Source organism: Prionailurus bengalensis, chromosome A1 (assembly GCF_016509475.1).
Source record: "Prionailurus bengalensis isolate Pbe53 chromosome A1, Fcat_Pben_1.1_paternal_pri, whole genome shotgun sequence".
Lineage (NCBI taxonomy): Eukaryota > Metazoa > Chordata > Mammalia > Carnivora > Felidae > Prionailurus > Prionailurus bengalensis.
The window spans coordinates 218,983,861-219,003,742 of NC_057343.1; the positions used below are offsets into that span (position 1 = coordinate 218,983,861).

Sequence of the window (19,882 nt, forward strand, 5' to 3'; positions counted from 1 at the left end):
CCCCACTTTCTCTAGAAGTAGTAAAAATAACTTCAAATCAGGTAACAATAGAATGCTTGTTGGATTGTAGTTTCAGACAAAACAGGTTTTTTCTTACAGTTGGGTTTGAAATGAAATCTATTCAACTTTAAGGATTTAAAGCTTGTACTGGGGCGCCTGGGTGGCGCAGTCAGTTAAGCGTCCGACTTCAGCCAGGTCACGATCTCGCGGTCCGGTCCGTGAGTTCCAGCCCCGCGTCAGGCTCTGGGCTGATGGCTCAGAGCCTGGAGCCTGTTTCGGATTCTGTGTCTCCCTCTCTCTCTGCCCCTCCCCCGTTCATGCTCTGTCTCTCTCTGTCCCCCCCCCCCCAAAAAAAAGCTTGTATTTGTGAATATTTATGTTAAACTATGATAAAATATTTTGTTTGGTTCTTTTTCCCACTTTACATATACTACTTTATCTCAGAATTAACAAAGAGACTTCTATAATATGCACTTTTATTTAAAGTAACAAGTAGACCTGGAAGAAATGAATATAAAAGAGTGTGTGAATTTTATATTAAATATCTTTGCCTCAAGAAAACACTCTTAGCCTCCATGAAGAATTCACTAAGCTGTTCTTAACCACTTGGATCCATCTAGCCCTGGATAATATGCATAAAGCTTTATTTCTGTTTTCTGTTCTTTCATTTGTAGATGAGCAAAATGAAGTCCGTTTTTTTTTTGTCCATTTCCTACACTTGAAATTCACAATTATTTAAAAACCTTGTACTCCAAGTTCGATTACCATATATTAGTAGTGCCATGTTTTATTTTGGGATATGTAAAACTGTATTTTCTAAGTATTTGTTTTCCCTTTTAAGAAATGAACTTCCATAGTGCACATGCCAAAAATAGGCGGTTCTATAATCTATACTTTATAGATAAATGTCACTGTTGGGGTGGGAGGTGGCAATTTTATTTTTATTTTCTATTGTCAGTTTTCCTTTGAAGCATCAAATAGGATATTGATATTTTTTGGCACTTAAGCTATTTACTTATTGTGACTTAACGAGCCGTTATAAAGTGAGCCATATTCCCACCGTGCATTTCATACAACTATTACTAGAACTTCTTTTCAGAAGGATTTATCTACTAATCAATATCCTTCTTATTGTGCCATTTCCAGAAGTACTAAAGAGACTTCTCTTCTGAAACAGGGTTTGACTCTCTCGTGTTTTACTCTCTCTAATAATGTACAGTGTACAACAGTGAATCTAACAGGTGGACCATGTAAGTTCTTGTGATGTGTCTATGGTCACAATTAATTTTGACATTTCTGGACAAGGTGACCCCCCCCCCCCATTGCATTATCAAATAAAAAGCAGGGTTGCAGAAATTTGAAATTGTATTTGAAATCATTCCCTTGCTTAAAAAGAACACATTAGGACGTCAGTTATTAGATGTTTTTAAATCACTGTTTTTGAAAGGTTATTTTAGTTTATAAACTCGGTGACAGATAACAATTCATGATCAATGATAAATGCGATCTGGATTCTTTCTCTTCATTTTCGTAAACTTGAAATTGTGGTACTGAACTGAATAGGTAGTCGTGAATTCTGCAGGGACTGTAGCCAAAATTTCTTTTGAGCAGAAGCATTCTCCATGAGATACATGTTTTCCACAGATGATTTACAGGTTACAGACACGCTGTGACCTCTCTCCCAATTGCAAACAGATTAAGCAGGGCTGATTAACCGAGACTAAAAACACTGGGTTATTTTCTCCGGTGGGGGTCTTTGACAAAGCCCTCCTCTCTGAACCCTCCGACTTCATTCGCTTGCAAATCGCTGTGCCTGAACAGGTCTTCCTCCCCCAGCCCCAACCCTTGAGCCCTGCAGCGCCATCAGCGGCAATATCTTCCTACGTGAGGGACGTCTCTTATTAATCAGAAACGCTGAATGGAAACCAATCAGACAGAGAGTTTCTTTGGCTTCAGCTTCCTGCCTGTCTGAGTTAAAAGTGATGCTCGGAGAGGGAGGCACACTGAGATGCATGAAGCTTCAGCTGTGAAGATACTATAAAAAGAGAAGAGTAGGAACGAGACAGAAGCAACACCGGAATTGTCAGTGCTGAGCAGGGCTAAACTCAGTTCCGCTACTAACCAAGGTAAATGCTATTTACTTTACCTGACTATACAATCTATTCAGTTTTTGCTTTCTTATACCGAACTAGTACAAACACTGCTTTTCTCCTAGTTGCTTTATTTTGCACTCTCTCTCTCCTTCCCTCAACATTTGTTGGGAAGCAGGTAAGAATTTATTTTGTAGTATTTGAATAAGATATTAAGATGCTCAGTGAAAAAAACTAGCAATGCTTGCTTCATATTTTACTTTTACAAAACAGATACCCATCTAAGCTCTTTTCATCGTGCTAAAATTTGCACATGGAGCATTATTATAAAAATAAAACTAAACTTCACATTGCGTTTGTTGATTTGGAGGGGTGTTGAATTACTCACATTAATGTGTTTATGTATGCTATTATTATATTAATTTGAAATGGTCTCCTGGCTTTCTCATAACTTTTGGTTCCAAAATTTGAGTCAGAACTGTCAAAAATAAAGGCATCTTTATTCATCATTGAATAAATAATTTCTTTAGTTTTAATATTAAAATGATATATAAATAGTACAAATAACACATGTAGAGACAGACAGACATAGGCTGTCAGGATTAAGGTGATCACTATACCTCGCAAAGAAGATTTCTCCACATATTTATGGCTCTCACTCAAGTCAACATTCTGAATGTGCACCTCTGTTGGCTATAATTGCTCTCCATTATCACAGGCAAATGTATCTTAATAGAGTAAAGACTGGATGAAAATCACAGAAGGGAGAGCATCAAAGGCAAAATTGGCATGTTTTTTTGAAATGATATGGAAAATGCAATGATTTGATGAAGCATTGTTTTATTTTTCTTTGCATACTCAACATAACCATTCACATCAATTAAATTCTTAAGCACATTAATTTCAAAAAAAGCATGATGAATCTCAACTACAAGGTTGTCAGCATTCTATAGTATTGACACTTAGATACTGGTAACAGTGTGTGTTCTCAGAATCTAATTTGAAAACCAAAGGTGCACTAAAAGAAAGGTGATCACCTGTAGTAAGTAGCTAAGTTCACATTTATTTGTATGATCAACTTTTGATGAGAATGTAGTGGACTATAGATCTGAGGAGAAATTGGAGGTCTTTTCTGAAGATCTGTTGTCATTTAATATTTTATGTTATAGATCTACGAGTTTACTAATAATAAAGATATTTTTCCACAAGGTTTTCCAAATCTATGTAGCACAAAAAAAAATGAATGATTTCATGACAGGAAAAAGTGGTAACTTTTGCGTGGCAGGAAGAAATCTTCATTTGGCTCTTTATCTATGGAATAAGAAGAGTTACCCATCTTCAGCCATAGCTGACTAAAAATGAATTTGATCATTCAGTGCTCTTAACTGGAAAAGAAATGTGTTTAAAATCTACTGCATTCAGTGGAGAATAAATCCTATTTTCATTGCCTGCTTCATTGCCTAGGCAATGCTATGTCACATGTAGAACACATTTGTGTAACCATGAATCTGGCTAATCCAGGTTTGAACAGTAGATCTTTTAAAAGATAAAGAAAATGAAATAGGACGTTGTTTCAGCACATAGTAGCAAAGAACTTAGACATAACAGGAGCAGCATGCATTTGTGGTCTTGGCATCAAGCACAGGAATTCAACCGAAGTTTTCACAAAGAAAGAGTACGAAATAACTATATGCCCTTAATAGATGTATCCTGAGATGTTGAAATACTGTCAACTTTGTAGTTGCTTGTTTTGAAAAATGAGAAAATGTAAGGTAAAGTGCATGGTACGAGCAAATCTAATTCTGAGAATAATGAATAGAAAAATGCTTCAGGGGAAGCAGATAGTAGTATCAATTTGAAAGTAATTCTCTAACTTTAAGTCAGATAGATTTGGTAAGACTAACAAGACAAGTCATCTAAGATAACATTATTTTCTGGGATGAAAAAATATGTCTTTCCCTTTATTACATTAGCTGATAGCTTTTAAGACAATTTTGAAATGGTCTTGCATAATTACTCACCAATGTTGTTTCATTGCATATTTGAAGTAAAAATGTATTGTACCATTGCCTATGTGTAGCAAGATCACAATATCAAAGTTGGCTTTGAAATGATCTTTTTAAATGTTGTGTTGTTTGACTTGATACATTTCATGTTGGATCAGAAGCTCTTCTGAATGTCACCTTCCATGAAGAGATTTCATTTGGTATTTTCCTACAACCCCTGTATATACAAAGTTTAGTCTCTGAAGTGTCCTTTCTATGGTGCATTCACCAACTGGGATTTAAAAAACAATAACCGGAGAAATTTTTTTCCACTGGCTTACCTCTCTTTAGACATAGTGATTTGAAGTAGATACGCCTTTTCTATAATATTTGCACAATGTATAGGTGGAGTTAATCAGAATGCTTTGGACAATGCTTCAAATTGTTTAACATAAAATATATGAGTAATATGGCAATATATTGTATGCAGGAAAGTATAAATTTAGATGAAAGTTAATTTAAAGAATACATGTGAATATGTCATGAATAAACATTGGCTGTAATTTGTTCTCTATGAAAGTGAACAGTCTAAATGAATAATTACTTAGCATTAATACAGATGTTTCAATGTAATGGATCATTAGATTGCTATATTCTTTAAGACTAATTTTGTTCTCTCAAATGAAAATTTAAATCTAAAGTATAAATAAATCTAACATTCGAAAAAACAGTGTGATAACTTACAAAACGTCCAATGTGATATTTTAAATATTTATACATTTAAAGTATATATTTATACTTATGACTTCGATATCAATACTTTTGATACTATATTTATAAAGTTATAAATATAATTTATATTACCATATTATAATATAAATATTAAATCAATAGTAATATTAACTGTAGAGTAAGTTTGTTCTATTGTCAAAACTAGACAAAAGTCTAGTTAAGTTCTTTGGTATTTTACTGCTTAAATTATCTACTTAATTAAAATTAAGTTTTCTTAAGAAAGATGACAGCATGTGAAATAGAACCAAAACCGCATTGGTTTTAACTAGCTTTGTCTTTACCTGATGCTAATTTGTAATAATTTTTCATTGTAGAACATCTTTCCTAAGGTAACATAATTTTGTTCATTGTATCTTGCATATTTGTTTTAAAAAATGAGTTGTGTCTTAAAATATATCCCCCCAAAGTCTCTTAATACCCATGATACTATCCTATTTAGGTGTTTAAATAAAACTAGAACTTTAGAAAAGGGATTTTAACCACCTTCAACTCTGATATTACATGAGAACATGGAGGTTTAAAAAGATAAGATTATGTATCCAATGTTGTCAAATTGTATATTAAAATTGGCAACATTATGTGAAAATAAATAATGTTGACTCATGAAAATCATTTGGTATACACACACACATACACACAGTGTTTAGTTGACAACAGTATCTCCTGGATTGCTTTAAACATTCTGAAAAAGTTTTTTTTTTCTCTTATGAGTCACTTCAAATCCTCTGCCTGGAACCACCATTATCTTTATCATTAAAATATGGTAGGAAATGCACAGTGAGGTGAGTGTCTTTATAGCACTTTTATACATTTCCATAGCAGTCCTAATATGTTAATGCTCTTACCCCTAAATTTAGCACTAGTAAGAGATGGTCTTACAGCCACATTAAGAATGCAAAGTGCCTGAATAAAAGCATGATCTCTGGAGCCTAAGCAAGACATTTCATATTAGCACTACCAAGAAACATCTCCCCAAACATAAAAGTCATGATAATGGATCTTACTGCTTAGGAAGGGAAAATGGTAACCTCATAAGGTATTGTTTTTGTTGCTGTGAGGTGTGTGTGCATGCATGAGTGTGTAGGAGAGAAAGAGACAGGGAGAGAGAGACACACACAGAGAGAGAGACAGAGACAGAGAGGGAGACACACACACACACACACACACACACACACACACACACACAAAGAGGGAAAGAGATTTATTTTCAAGAGGAAAGGTGGGGAAAAGGAGAACACCTAAATATTTTCTGAAAGTGACAGAGTTTTTCTTTTCTTTTTTTCCTTTTCTGTGCTTTTGCATTACTTTGCCAAATTATAAATCAATTGCAGGAGAAATGAGTGCTCTTGTATTATTTTTCTCTTCAAGAGCAAGATAAGTCTTGGTCTTTCTAATTAATCAATGAAACACCAGAGTGTATGATTATTTCATAAGTATGAATTAAAAAGCTTGCCTTTCATATCACTTCTTGAGATTAGCTTTATAGTTGTGAAAAGCATGGATGACTTCATTAATTTTTTTACTCTCAACACTTATTCATCTTCTAATGGAAATAGCAGTGGCTAATAGTTTTTATTTGATTTTTGAGTTTAAAGTTGAATGTGTTCCTAAATGTATTTAAGAAATAGATATACCTGACAGAATTTATATTAGAACATGCTAAGCTTACTATACTTTGTTTATTATTAATTAAGTATCCAATGCATAAAGAACTTTTTCCCCATTTTACTGAAACCCAATTTCAGGAAAGTCATAGTAATCTAGAAATAATATTCACGGGAAGCCAGTATAACAAGGGAGATACAACACGTATAACAATATGTAGTCTAACAAATAAACACCAATAACCACTTCCTGTGACAAAAGACATGTGAAATATTCTGCTTTTCTAAAACTGGGACATCGAACCTGAAAGTTTTCAAGGGGAGTTTTCCCCCAGATAATCAAGTAACTTTCTCACCATCTATTTTTTTTCCACTAAAGTAGGTTACTGCAATTATTTAATGTAATTGCCAGAAATATTTTTTAAATATTCACTTCTATGTGTTATCAATGCTTTAAAATGCAAAGAATATACCATAAATTCAAGAAATTCAAATCTTTTTCTCTGTAGTGGTAATTAAATCACAGATTAAACATCCGAGAAAACTCACAGGTCAAATTACAAAGTAACCTATATATCTGTACCTTTCTGTCTTAAATATACATACCTGCATCTATATCTGTGTTCCCATTCATAATTCTGTATACTTGTATCTGTAGGTATCTCTGTGTGTATGTGTGTTTATGTGTGTGTAGACTCAAAAAATATATGGAAAACACAATCATATCGATGTATACATCAATTGTAGTTCTAAATTGTTAAAATGGTATAACATTCATTATACACTAAAAAGCTCTTTTGTCAGGTGATTATAGATGTTATATTATGAATAAATAATGACATAGCAATACTATGTATTTTTTTTAATTTTGGAAAAAATAAACTCAATGATAGTCCATGTGTTATGGCTGATCTGGATAAGTTTTTGAATAGGGGGAATTAGACTTTCACTTTTTAAAACCCTAACCAGAAATAATTTTTCTCCACTGAATGTCCGCAACTCTTGAAAACCTCATAAAAATATCATCTCTTTACCCACTCCTACCATGGGAGGTAAAGTATCATGTAAAGTAGGAGTTATAATGCTATCTCAAATCATATTGATAAAAATTAGATTATTATTACTATCAGAAAATAAAATCCTTATTATTTTTCATTTGCTATGTATAATACAAAGAAAGCACAGTTACATGGTGGAATTTTAAAGTTATTTACTTAGTCATTTTCCCTAGCTGAGGATTAGATCAAGGCATTTTATACTTATATTACTGGGTAAATTATTTGCTTAACTGAAAAATTGTTTTATATTAAAAATGTAATACTAAGATTAAATATCATTTCCTTATATCTAATAAGATAAACACAATACTTAATACAACAAGGATAAATATTTGTATTATTACCACTCCTCCTAGATTAATGTTATAACCTATTAGTACATTATAAATCAACTATGTGTGCATGTACTGAGCAGGAATTAGATTAACTATTAAAAGAAAGATAATATTTTTCCTTCTCCCCCAGACCTTGCCAGTTTATCTAGATGATGTGATATTTTATAGGTAGATTTAATTCTGTTATATTTAACATAAAGTTTAGATTTGTATTTCTGACAGTACTTACTCTTCAAAAGATGAAACAATTGATGTACTATTACAATAATATGTATGATTATGTATGCAAATCATATTTGTCTGATTTTTATGCTTAGCTTAGAATTGAGACCTCTGATACAATCATTAACAACGAAGAATGTTATTGTCATACCTGCAATAAATATATTTTTCTTTATGATAAAATTAACTTTGGTCACTTTAAAATAGGTAGTTCTATTAAAATACAGTGAATATCAATAATAAACATCCTTTTTAATATTGCCATATTATTTTACACATTAAAATGAAGAGTTTTTATCAGCACTGTATCTATATGTTTATCTCTCTATACCAACATAGATATAAAGATATGTATGATGTGTCTCAACTTCACTACTTTGGACTTGAAACCCATGTAAAATTTCATTTTCAATGGCTGAATATGGAATGCTACTTAAAATAAGAAATGTCCAACTTCGGAATTTTTTTGTGATTTTAGACAAATAAGAAGACAATTGTTCTGATATTATTTAAAAAATAAGTATATATCAGGAAGCTACTTGATATGATATAATTACTTATACCCAAAGATGAATACTGAAACTGATGGAGACCACATGATAGAAAGGAGACTAGGAAGAGGTGGGGTTTCATGCCATGCTCAAGAGAAGAGTCACACAATTTGAATTTTCTAATGAGGCCATCGCGGATGTCTGACATCTTCCCAGACCTATGCTGTTTTTAGGATTGCTGCTAAACAAATGAAGCACGCCTTTGGTATCACTGCAACCCTTTATTTAAACATGAGCATGGAAGGGTGCTGGGTACCTCAGCTGGTTAAACCTCTGACTTCAGCTCAGGTCACCATCTGACACTTCGTGGGTTCGAGCCCCACGTTGGGCTCTGTGCTGACAGCTCAGAGCCTGGAGCCTGCTACGGATTCTGTGTCTCCCTCTCTTTCTGCCCCTTCCCAGCTCATGGTTTCTCTCTCTCTCTCTCTCTCTCTCTCTCTCTCTCTCTCTCTCTCTCTCTCTCAAAAATAAATAAACATTAAAAAAAAATTAAATGAAATAAATAAAATAAATAAAATAAACATGAGCATGGAGATTCTCCTCCATTATACCCAAGAGTAAATTGTGGTCATGGAAGTCTTATGTTGACATTGAGTAAATATATTCAGGGAGGAACAAAATGTTATTTCAGAATAAAACTGTCATTTGTATATGACTTGCATTCATTTCATTCAATATATTTATAAATTGTACTCTTCTAAAATTATAAGAAAATGTAAGTAAACAGCCCACAGGAAAAGAATATGAGGAAATTCTACCTGGAATGAAAATTTGATCCAGATTATGGGTTTGGACAAACATATCCCTAACTATTTATAAACAATATTTTGTTCTATAAAATATGGATTTGGAAGCAGATTTTAATAAATAAGTAACTTTAAATTATAAAATTCTATATGTATTCAATACAATACAATGGCTTTCTACCAATAAGAGATTTCTTATAAGCTATCAGTGATATATATTTTATTAAAAATTCAGTTTTAGATAAGTTTTCTAGATGTAATGATGTTTTTATTGTTTCTTATTCTTGGAATTTCGCTTCTCTCACCTAGAACTTGTATGGAAACTGCTCTTCAATTATCTCCATTATGAAAAAAAATATTTTAAAGCATTAATTAATCAATCTACTACAAGAATATTTTCCACTAATTTAGTATATAGGAAAGTAAGCATATGTTAAGTTTACAGGAGGGGTTTTAGTATTTAGGATGTGATTAAAAAGTTTTAAACAACATATATACTAATAAAATGTATCACCTGATATACTAATAACTATACATATGCATATATGATACACTAATACGTTACTGTTTCTAATATGTTTGGTGACACGTTTTATGTTTTCTCTTTAAAATATAATTATAATATGTAGGAAAAGATATTACATCCATCTTTTATCCTTTCTCTTATGCTTCAATTTTAAATCATTTGGTGGCTAACACAGACTTCCCTTAAACTGTGCCTTATCCACTGCCTTCTATCAAATTGAGTACAAATTTATAATGATTAATAGAAAGCTAATTGGTCTGTTCCATGCAATGAACTATGATGATTTCTTTCTCTTGCTGTTTTTCATGAACACGTGCTTTCTTACCTTTATTGCAACTTTAGCTTTGCTGCTACTTCCGTTTCCAAGTTTTACTGCTTTGCTTCTATCCCCTTCTCATTATTCCCCACCCCCACCACACCTCCACTTCAAAGACAGACTATTTAACTACCAGGGTCTGTCTTCCTTAACTTGGCTTGCATTGTGGGGAGATGATTCAGCAAACTATAACACAAAAGTAGCTTTGCCAACATGAGAAATTCCTTAGATGTGGAGCTAATAAATATTGGTTGATATATTCATGGGCGATTTTAGAAACACTTCTCCATTCCACCTTTCCCCTACTTTCACTTTCTAATTGACTGCCAATGGGTCTTAAAAGGATTAAGTATTACCAAGGTCACAATTCATTAGGAAGAGAAGAGTAGAACCAGGAGACATACTATTACTGACGAGAGTACCATAAGTACTGGACCATAAGTCCAGGAATGCAGTCCTGCATAAGGATTTTGGAGAATTGGTAAGAAAAATTGGGGCTCAAAAACCTAAGGCTATCCTTACATTCTGAAGTTTCATAAGGTATGTTGTATGTGGAGACAAATTGGAAAACTGTTTTGATATTGACTGGTTGGTGTCAGGAGACCCAAAATCGATGAATACAAACTTTTCACATTAAGAAGCTGGTCTTTGTCCCATGTCCATGTAGTAGAAATGACGTCTGTCTTACAGTTTGCAGGTATAGGCAGAAGCAATGCTTCTCATAACATTAGTACATTAATGTAGTATCCACAATGTGTACAGCCTATTCAGAATCCTGTATGTACCCTTTGTTCTTTTCTTTTAAATTCACCATCAGGAAAAAGACCTTCAGATTCTTGGCAATAATTAATTTATTCATCCACCGGATGATTATTTCAGTTTCTTATTTGTGAACTTACTCATTATTAAGTGCCTGCTCTCAGTCCCTATGCTCTGTGCTGTGGTGAAACATGTGCTAGGGAGAACTTCTCATGGTTGTTGTTTCCAAACAACTTCAGTTGTTAGAGAGTCTCTTCTTTCCATATGCAACAAAATTTACCTGCTTGTAACTACGCTTTTTATTTTGTCTTAGCCTTGCCCATATAGTTTGGAATCATTATTCCACTGCTATCTGATAGCATTAAATTCATTCAAAGAAAACTGCGTCGATCTTATACTTAGTCATCAATATAAATATCCCTCATTATTTCACTTTTAATACAAGTAACATTTTACAGACTGCCCTACCATTCTAGCTACCCTGTGTGAGGTGAACTTTTGCTTGATGCTGTCTCTAAAACTGAAATAAAAAAATCCTAATGTGAAATATGGGGCACACAATAACTGGGACTAAAAACTCCCTTTTAAAAGCTACTTTTCAAGTTAAGCTAAGACCATGTTTTTATCCCTTCTCACTGCTTCCTATGACATACACAGAAAAAGAATTATTTATATAATTATTTCTTATAAGATGTTTCCAAATTCTGACAGATATAACCCTTGTCACATCTTACATTGGTCTCTTCCTGTCTAGTCATTGGGGTGCTCCTCCTGTAAGAATCTTAATATCTCTTTGTTGTATTATTATAATAACCTTTTAATTGCTCACCTCACATACAATTTCTTTAACAACTGATACATTCTACAAAGCATAATTTTGTCAATTAAGAATTTGGTCACGTAACCCTGTCTCCTGTTACCCTCAGCCCATAATCCCATTACATCTAGAAGTAAATCAATACTCCTCAGCTTTGAATCCAAGTCTTCAGCAGTTGGTTTATTTTATGTTTTAAGTTTTTGAGCTAAATTGGTACTCTTAGAAATATGGCCACAGCCTTAAGGAGCTCAAAGTTTAGGCTTCAAATGATCAAAACTATTCTGAAATCTTTACAGAAATATTGTATTTATGATTTAGTGTGAGTTCCCTGGAAAAAGGCCAAAGCTTTCATGATATTCATGGAATTTTCATATCACCCCAAAATAAAATATGGGCTGCTTAACTTGAATCCATAGAATTAAAATATCAATATTTAATAATACTACTTTATTGGAATAAGAGTAAAAATGCAGTATGCTGGCAATGTCAACAGACTTAGTTTCTTCCCAGCTCCATTTACTTGTTCTGTTTTGTTGGTAGGTTATCTTCACTTCTGGGTGCAAATTGTCTCACATATAATATGCAATAAATAAAAAACTTAGAAAGAGTCCTGGGGTCAGACGTCCAAAGTACATGAGTTGGAGAGTCTTTAATACTTCGGAGTTCTAGGAGCTTAATGTGTTAAGATAGTAGCAGTATCTATATTATAATGTATTATGAGGAAACATGATTGTCCTTGGAATAACTTCTGTTATTACTATTATATTATTAAGAATATTATTGCTCAGGTTCATTATATTCAGGTAAAAATTACTGGTACTCCATATAGAAAAGCACAAGGGACCTAGCTTAATTCAATTAATTTCTTTGTTCTTGAAATTAGGTAAGATAAATCTAGAAGCATTACAAATATATATATATATATATATATATATATATATATATATATATATATATCTCATATGGCTCCTTAAGTTGACCCAACATACAATGAAATATTTTGTGTTGTAAATTTATTATATTAAAATTAATTTAGATTATTTGCTATCATAAATAAATAGTATAAGTTTTATTGCTTGAATTGGAATAAGTATATTACACTTGGATCTTGGAGACAAGAATGAGTTATAAAAGCCTTTTAAATATAAGTAACATTGGATAAATTTTCAATGGTAATAAAATTTCATAGTATCTCATATTATCACATATTTTTTTTCATCACATATTTTAATGCCAGGTATTTAATTTTCCTTTTCTAGCATTTTATGGTTTCTCCCTTTTATTCATTGATTTATATTAGTGAGTATAAAGTGAATGACATTCTTGACCTTAAAATGAATAGAGCTTATCAAGGTGGTTTATTTGTATAAGAATTTTACTGCAGTTTGGGGAAAAAAAAAAGTTCAAACAAAATTAGTGGTAATGATTGCTTGTGAATAACATTGATTAAAATTACCATGGAAGTGGGGGGCCTTCATGGCTCAGTTAGTTAAGCATCTGACTGTTGATTTCAGCACAGATCATGATTCCAGAGTTATGGGATCAAGCCCTGCATCAGGCCTTGAGTCAGGCCCCATGTTGGACCCCGTGTCAGGCCCTGCATTGGGCTCTACCTCGCACTCTGTCAGGCTCTGTATTGACAGTAGGAGCCTGCTTGTGATTCTCTCTCTTCCTCTTCCTGTCTCTCTCTCTCTCTGTCTGTCCATACCCTACTCGTGCACTCTCTCTCCCTCTCAAAATAAATAAACATAAAAAAATTAATTAACTTGAAAGTTGTATTTGTGGTCAATATTAACAATTTGATAGTTTATCCATAATATGCATAAAATGGAGTTAATGTTACTTATGAAACACAGAAACCATTTTAAGTTATATTACTTCATAAATTTGTTCTATAATCAGGTATCGATGCCAAATATTTATTCAACATTTACTATGCATGTTGCATTTTTCTGGGTGCTGAGGTTATAGCAGTAAACATGATAGAAGAGATTCTAATCACAAGAAGGTATTCTCTAGAGTAGTGATACAAATAATAAACAAAGATAAATATGGTATTGATAAATGCTAAGAAAATAGGCAGTGTGACGGAGAGTTACCGAAGGGGTAGATAGAACAGGTTGTATGAGGGAAGTTTTATTGAGAAGGTAATATTTGAACTGATTCTGAATGGAGAGAAGGAAATACTATGAGAAACATTATTTTAGGTAGAAGAAATGGCAGACTCAAAAGCCTGCAATGTTAACAAATTTTGCTCCTTTTATAATATACTCCTAATTACAACTAATTGTAATATATAAACACTACATTGTTATATTATGCCTATTTAGATAACCTATAAATTTAGTAATAAGAACATGAGCTGAACATTTTCCAGTTTTCATAGTAATGCTATATTAATAATAACCTGCATTCTTACTTTTTTTTTGCTTCATCAAATAAGTACTTCCAGGGGCGCCTGGGTGGCGCAGTCGGTTAAGCGTCCGACTTCAGCCAGGTCACGATCTCGCGGTCCGTGAGTTCGAGCCCCGCGTCAGGCTCTGGGCTGATGGCTCAGAGCCTGGAGCCTGTTTCCGATTCTGTGTCTCCCTCTCTCTCTGCCCCTCCCCCGTTCATGCTCTGTCTCTCTCTGTCCCAAAATAAATAAACGTTGAAAAAAAAAAAGTACTTCCAATATAATATATTTATTTTTCAGGTATACAAAGTTAAACTTTCATTAAATGTTACTATTCATTACAGTAGTGGGAATTTCAGCTGCTGTATAGTATTTAAATATTAACTATGAGTGTTCAAGTTACTAAGTTGTCTAGTTTCTCCTTTTATAAGTAGAAGACTCAAGCTGAGGCAAGGAAGAATATCTCATTGTGACAAAAACTAATATGCCTGTGTATAGCTCTGTATATTTCTATATCATTAGCTATAATAAAAAGGGACTGTTAGTCTTACAAGTCTTCCCTACCACAACACCCCCCAAAGGGAAATCCATAATAGGATTGATTCGCCTTTATCCTAAATGTTGAGGGAGGTTCTATCCTTTTTGAAGGCACTAGAAAGAGCAGAATCTGTCCTAGAATTTTCTCAAATGCCTTGAAATGTGGATTCCTTTCTATGTGATTTTACCTTGGATATGATTTTCATACTTCTAATACAGTTTCCAAAAGAATTTAATCATGTGACTGAAATTCTCTACTTCTAAGGGTGTATTTTCTGCAAGTTCTGTTTTCGTCACTTTGTTCGGTCATGCCTACCTTTCTGGTTTTTCTTTTTTACGGATTTCCTCTGTTCAAGGATCTCTAGTTAAATTTTCGGAGATAATTATATTAAAAGAACTCTTATTTCTTTGTACCAGAACTCTAGATAATCTTTTGGTTGGCATTCAATATTTCCCTAACCTTATCTAAATCAGATGACCCCAGTCATATTCTCTTGGGTCTTGGGTAAACAATGTATTTACTGAAAAGTGATCTTTATCCTCACAAAGACTTGTTGGACACCCCTCTTTAAAAGGACCTGTGGACATAGTACTCGATGGATATTGAGAGTTCTACACCATTTGTACAAAGTAGACAATTATAATGACAACATTCTGCTCCCCAAATAACATGTAGATGATATGCTTATCACCCTACTTAATAGTGTTTACTTGGCTAAAATGTATTTAATAGTTGTAAAATAAAAATGGAAATGTGGCAATTTGGAGTTTTAAGATCATATCAAAAAGTTTATTGGTTGTTTTCAATGGGGAAATACAAAAGTAAAGGTGTTTTGGGTGAATTTTGATTTGGATGAATTATGTTTGGTAATTTTTACATTGCTTAATAATAAAACTGGTTCATATACCACATTAGAAGGTATGGTATTTATAACGTTTTGTCTGAGCCTAATTCTGTATGTACTAATTCCCTGCTTCTCCCTTTCTAGCCAAAATCTGCCTGCCCTTCCCTTGAGCTACAGAGCAGGAACAAATCTCTACAGAGTAGGGAGAAGTATTTGCTTAAAGATTAACTGTAATGGTTAAGATGTCAGATTCTTGAACCAGAAACACCAGCTCCACCTCTTGCCTACAGTGTGGTCTCATTCATTTATTTCATCTTCCTAAATTTCAGTTTCCTTCTGTGAAAATGATAATTGTATTCGTTAGTGTTGTTGACAATGATTACAATCATGCATACATCAAAGTGCTTACCATAGTAGCCACTTAGTATATATTGATTTTACTTACTACTATTAGTAGTAGTAGTAATATTATATTCACAATATACTCAAACTCTCAGTTCCTAGTACTGTTTTTAGAGAATTTTACCACTGTATTTGGGAAAAGTAGTTACAATATTCTGTACATGTTTGTAGGACTTTCCTTGTCTAGACTGCAAAAAGAAGTTAAAAAATAAAAAATAATAATTATACCCCCAATAGTTGACGAAAAGATGCTTTTGGACCATGCTAAGACTTTACTTGATTAGACAACATATTTTCTCCAAAGAAATATACACTGGCTTTTAAAAGTACCATATGATCAATCATGAATGCAGAGAGTAGGAGTAACAATAAGAACAGATTGGAAAAATTAAAGAAATGTTGTTAAAAATTATTTAAGCAATCACACTTGTAAAAGACAAGGGCCACTAAAAACAAAACAAACAGGGGAGCCTGGGTGGCTCAGTTGGTTGAGCATCCCACTGCGGCTCAGGTCATGATCTCGCAGTCTGTGAGTTCGAGCCCCACGTTGGGCTCTGTGCTGACAGTTCAGAGCCTGGAGCCTGCTTCGGATTCTGTGTCTCCCTCTCTCTCTGCCCCTCCCCGGCTCATGCTCTGTCTCTCTCTCTCTCTGTCAAAAATAAATAAACATTTTAAAAAATTAAACAAACAAAAACCCTCCCAACTATAGGAGTATGAAAAATATGTTTGAAAATTTTTGAAAAATATGATTCTTGGAAAATATTTCTTCAATTTTCATTATAAATAAAAATAGAGCCAAGTTATCATAATGGTTTATTTATTTATTTATTTATTTATTTATTTATTTATTTTATTTTTTTCAACGTTTATTTATTTTTCGGACAGAGAGAGACAGAGCATGAATGGGGGAGGGGCAGAGAGAGAGGGAGACACAGAATCGGAAACAGGCTCCAGGCTCTGAGCCATCAGCCCAGAGCCCGACGCGGGGCTCGAACTCACGGACCGCGAGATCGTGACCTGGCTGAAGTCGGACGCTTAACCGACTGCGCCACCCAGGCGCCCCTCATAATGGTTTCTAATGATATTACATGCTACTTTAAAATGAAAAAAAAACATATATTCTATAAAATGTGATCTCTCTCTTGGAAGGGAGATTTTAAATGGAAAAAAAAACATGATTCAATATAATTAAGGATTATTATAACAAGAAGAAACCTGACATTTTGTTTGACTGATTTTACAGATTAAGGATAACAAGAAGACCCTGAGATGTTTGTTCAAAGTGATCCTAGAGGAGAAAAACCAAGAGTAGAATACAGGGCTCCAGGAATAGATTATGTGATTAAGATTATTTTATCACTGTAAATCCTTATATTTTTACAAAATTGTTTTTGATTTATAACCTTTTACGTGTAAAATGTGGCATGCTGGTGAGCATGTGTAGCTAAAGGTGAAAAATAACCACAATTTGAGTCACCACTGTGGTTGGGCCTGGTTGTCTCTACAAACCTTGCTGAACAGATAGATGAACCAACCAAACTCTGTATGTAGAGAAAGAAAAAGAGATTTATGCCAAATGATATGCTAAAAGAACTAAAGTGTAGTTGATTAATTATTTACCAAATTTTACATGGTGGGATTCCACTCCAAGCTGGTGTGGTAAAGAGAACAATGAATGGGAAATAAAAAGACCAGAGAATAAGGGATGTGCATTCATTTATCAAACTGGGATTTAATTTCTTCACTCTAAAAATTATCTACTAGGAAACATCTAAGGGCATTATTAGTTCCAAAGTCAATGGATCTTTGCTTAATCATATTAAACTTTCAATTGTTTATCAAACCAGCTTCTATCTTGGGTTGGGGGGTGGGGGGAGAGCAAACAATAGAAATAATGGAAATGCTTGGTAGTATCCAAAGGCCTGGATAACATGTTCTCATGACTGGCCCTCTTGAAGACATTTTCTTTCTTTCTTTTTAAAGCTTATTTATTAATTTTGAGAGAGAAAGAGAGAGAGAGAGAGAGAGAGAGAGAGAGAGACAGACAGAGACAGAGAGAGATGAGAGAGACAGAGAGAGACAGAGAGCATGCGTACAAGCAGGGGAAGGGCAGACAAGGGAGAGAGAGGGAGAGAATCCCAAGCAGGCTCCGTGCTGTCAGGATAGAGCCCAATGCTGGGCTGGAACCCACGAACTGTGAGATCATGACCTGAGTGGAAATCAAGAGCCAGATGCTTAACCAACTGAGCCACACAGGTGCCCTGAAGACATTTTCTGAGATGTGGATTCCTCTGTGTTAGGTCTAATTGCATCTGTTCAATTGACCTTCTCCATATTGCCTAAATGTCCTCCACTGATACCAGCATTTCCATGTATAAAAAGAATATGATATGTAATTTCATCATTGTCCACAAATATTCAGAAATGTATCCCTTGGTCATGTCTATAGCACCAGTCTCTTTCAAACATTCTGTCTGTTCACAACTATAATAGTGATTCCAATTATCAGCTGCCTAAAAGAAATTAAAGTTTCAGTCACATATTTCAAACCATTTTTGTGTTCAGATAATTCAAATAGTGTAATCTGCTCATTTGATTGAACTTAGGTATATATTTGCAGTTATAAAACTGTGCTATTTTTGCATTATTTACATATACAAATTATTTCTATATTATAGCAAAGATTGCACAATATGGAACAATTTGTTAATACAACTGTTCAGTCTTTGGGAAAAAAAGAAAGTATGTCAGTTTGCCAATTTTAAAGACAAAATTGGATTCATTTGAAGAACAAACAATTCTAATGTCGAATGAATCCCTAAAAAACATTCAATTTGTAAAAGACCAGATTTTTTGAAAAATAAATTAAAGGTCAGTTATTTCTTTGAGACATTATATATTGGAATATTTTAATAAATCTGTCCTTGGATACCATATCATTGATTTATGTCAACAAATAATCTGTTGGTGACTTTAGGTTTTAGACCCCTCAGTAAAACCGACAAAAAATTACTATCCTTAGCCATGTTTTATCTATAGTGTTATGAGAGTAATAAGAAAAGCATGAATGTGTAAGATAACTTCTCCCAAATCACAAAAGAGCAACACCCTCTGTTTCAACGTGTTGTCTTGAGAAAACATAACAATACCAATATCTGATAGTCAATTAAACATTTTGCCTTCACAATCTATTTACATGAAAATTAATTATTTATAGGTAAATTATCTCCTCTCCTTTTAATTTCCTACTGGAGTTAGATTTCTTTCTGATGTTCTGAAGAAGGAGATTAATCTAGTCATTAATTAAATTAATCTCATTGTAAAATAACATTTTGTAATAAGGAAGTACAGATTCTGTTTTTCTTTGGCCCTGAACCTTTATTTATAATGTTATCTTGCCCTAGTCTATGGGGAAAATTGATAGCAGCTGTGTTAGATAAACCACACATACAATTAGCATACAGGATCTTGTTGCCAATGGTATTGCTGAGGTTATGTAAAATATTATATATTCCTGGCATAAGTTTTATAGATGCATCATATTTTATATTACTTTTAAGTGTTTTCATGTACATGGAAACAATGTCAATATTATTAGTCCTATTTATATAAATGTAGAGATAAATCATGTGATTCAAGTTACCTGAGGCTTATGTGATTCCTCCACTTTCTATACTCACTATTAAGAGATCTTGCTTCATGTACATCCCATCTTCTGTAATTTATTTTGTAATTATATTATGGTTGAAAAAATAATTTTCTTCTAGGGGAATGTACAATCTTAGGACCATAAGCTAAGCATAGTACATAATAAGTCAATGTTAATAAGCCAACATCAGACTAAATTTATATGCAGACACAGTGTGCAACTCATATGTGAATCAGATTCAAAATCTCATAGT

The 19,882-nt window shown here is 33.4% G+C and overlaps 1 protein-coding gene across 2 annotated transcripts in view; it reads left to right on the forward strand.

The window, feature by feature from the left end:
* Window positions 1-1,651: 1,651 nt before the first annotated feature.
* The window catches only part of CDH9 (cadherin 9), a 136,383-nt gene continuing 118,152 nt past the window's right edge, over window positions 1,652-19,882 (forward strand). For both annotated transcript variants that reach the window (XM_043600720.1, XM_043600731.1), the window contains exon 1: window positions 1,652-2,126. The gene's annotated coding sequence lies outside the window, so the exon portion shown is untranslated. The remainder of the gene's footprint in view (window positions 2,127-19,882) is intronic.